The sequence below is a fragment of the Ascaphus truei genome, chromosome 9, assembly GCF_040206685.1.
Source record: "Ascaphus truei isolate aAscTru1 chromosome 9, aAscTru1.hap1, whole genome shotgun sequence".
NCBI lineage: Eukaryota > Metazoa > Chordata > Amphibia > Anura > Ascaphidae > Ascaphus > Ascaphus truei.
In genome coordinates this window covers 61,279,229-61,281,832 of record NC_134491.1, presented here as the reverse complement: position 1 = coordinate 61,281,832, position 2,604 = coordinate 61,279,229, and positions in this window count along the sequence as shown.

Below are 2,604 nucleotides of genomic sequence, written 5' to 3'. Positions count from 1 at the left end.
ACTTTACCGCTATCTGCGGTCTGTAGGGAGCGGGAGCGGCGGCCGAGGGGGGCGTGGTTTGAGTCCTACTCCCCCCCTCCACAGCTCCCGTCCAATACACCCCCCTCCACAGCTCCCGTCCAATACACCCCCTCCGCAGCTCCCGTCCAATACACCCCCCTCCGCAGCTCCCGTCCAATACACCCCCTCCGCAGCTCCCATCCAATACACCCCCTCCGCAGCTCCCGTCCGATACACCCCCTCCGCAGCTCCCGTCCGATACACCCCCCTCCACAGATCCCGTCCGATACACCCCCCTCCACAGCTCCCGTCCGATACACCCCCCTCCACAGCTCCCGTCCGATACACCCCCCTCCACAGCTCCCGTCCAATACACCCCCCCCCAGCGGATGGCTGCAGTGGGGGTCAGTCTCTCGGGCTGCAGGAGGGTGCTGCTGCCGGCTGAAAGGTAAGCTGCTCCCTCCCCTACACATGCCCTCACAGCTGATCCCTCCATCGACACACACACCTCTCTTACCTCTTGGAGGCTGACAGCTCCAGCTCCCGCCGCTGATAGGCTCACCAGCGCACCACGTGACGCGTCACCGCTCGGGATCGCAATTCTCTTGCATCCCCTGGCGGCTGACGCGTCACAGCGCGTAGTGAGTCGTGCAGCGAGGGGGGACTGGGACCGGCTCGGGAGGAAACCCCTGCAGGTGAGTAACACTCACACGGCTGCGCGCCGCCGGACGCAGCGGGACCAAAGCCTTTTAGGCTTCAAAAGATCGGGCCAAAAAGCGAAAGACAACAAAAACCTAATCAGTTCTGTAAAACCCACTACAAATGCAAAATACACTGCAGATCTCATCTGAAATCTGATTCTACCTCTCGGACTCACATGTGCAGGCTTGGACTGGTCCACTGTTGCGGTGGTCCAGTCTAGGGTTGCCTGGCGTTCAGTAAAAAATGAGAGGTAATACTGAACATGTACGGGTCAGGTATTACCTCTCTGGACATAGTGACCTGACCGGCTTAGGGGGGCCACGGGATTTCCCCCAGCAGGGCTGTTTTTAAGGAGCCGTGCAGTTTCCTCCATCCTGATTGGCTGCTGCTGGGTAATGGTGTCAGGAGCCTGGGGTGGGGCCAAGAAGAGGAGGAAACAACATGGGGTGTGTATGTGTCTCGAGCGGCTCACACCTTTCACTATTGAGTCCAGTATTTTTGTAGAAGACGTCTGGCAACCCTATGGGCAGCATCTGTAGTTTTTGACGAGTTCCAACAACGCTTAAATCTTTATTCTTCAAGAAGAAAGAAAAGTTTAATCCGACTGTTAATGTGTAGTCATACTCAGCACAGATTTATGCTGCACCTTTTTGACAGGGAGAGAAAATAGAAGCAGGATCTACTGATATATAAAAAAAATTTTTAACAGGATTGACCCCGGGAAAGTGGATAGTGTTATTTCTCGCTCCAACGACCCCCTGGTCTCCGAGATACTTACCCGTGAAGTAACTTCCTGATTTTTTTGTAGGGCATTTAAATGGTTGCCCAATTTGTATTGGCTGGTGGGACCTGCAAGGTTTGGCGGCCATTTTGTTTTCCCTGGAGGGAGATTTTAAACCGGTAACTTCTCTGGAAAGTATCTCAGGAACTAAGAAAAAGAATGCGATTCAGGTCCAGAGGACCCCACTGGTTCCAACCAGGAAATATAATGTTGTCCAGGAATAAAATGAATAATTTGGGACAATACAGACCAATGGATGAAAATCAATGGCCACAAATATATAGCCTCATAGCAGATAAAGGTTCATCAAAGTTAATAAAAAAGTTACGAATTTCGGTCCTGACGGCTTCTCATCAAAGGACAACCCACATCCAGATAAAGACAACCTGTAAGAAAAGTGCCAGCACCATAGTGTAAAATTGTATAATAATTTATTAGAGGCCAAGAAGGTAAAATAATAGCACTCACAAAGGCGTTTTAAAGAGCATTTTTGAGAATCATCTAATTTATGGTGTGCTACTGGATTCTTTTGGTGGTTTTGTGTGTGTATATATATATATATATATATATACACGCGCGTGCCTACTATAAACGCAGCCTTAGGCTGGGTCCCTAGTGGCAACTTCTGCGTGTGCTACAGCGTGCGCGCCACACACCAGAACACAGCCCTCTACGGGGCAGGCCCCAGTCGGCGTGTGTGCGTGCACACACAAGGCGTTGGCCACGTCTCGGCAACGGTTCAGCGAATGAGGGCGAACCAGCCGCGTGACATCATGGCTGTGCCCCCGCCACGCTCCCCCCCTCCCGTCGGATCTCCTGCTCTCCAGTGCAGACCACAGGTCGCAGCTGAAACGGATGCACGTGCTGCCAGATGCTCCGGCGCGCATGCAGCAGTGACCGCTAGGGCTGTAGCGTTAGGGATGCTGAGGCAACAGTCCCCAAAAAGGCACAGTCTTTCACTTTGTGTTGCAGAGAAGCTCTCTCCTTCTTAGGTAACAGCAATTCCTTCCTCACTGGAATCCTTAGGCAAGGTACATCCTACATAAGAGCTTACACCCTATCACCTCTGACAGAACCAAAAGTATCTTACCCCCTAGTAATGCTAAGGTGATACTCCCAGA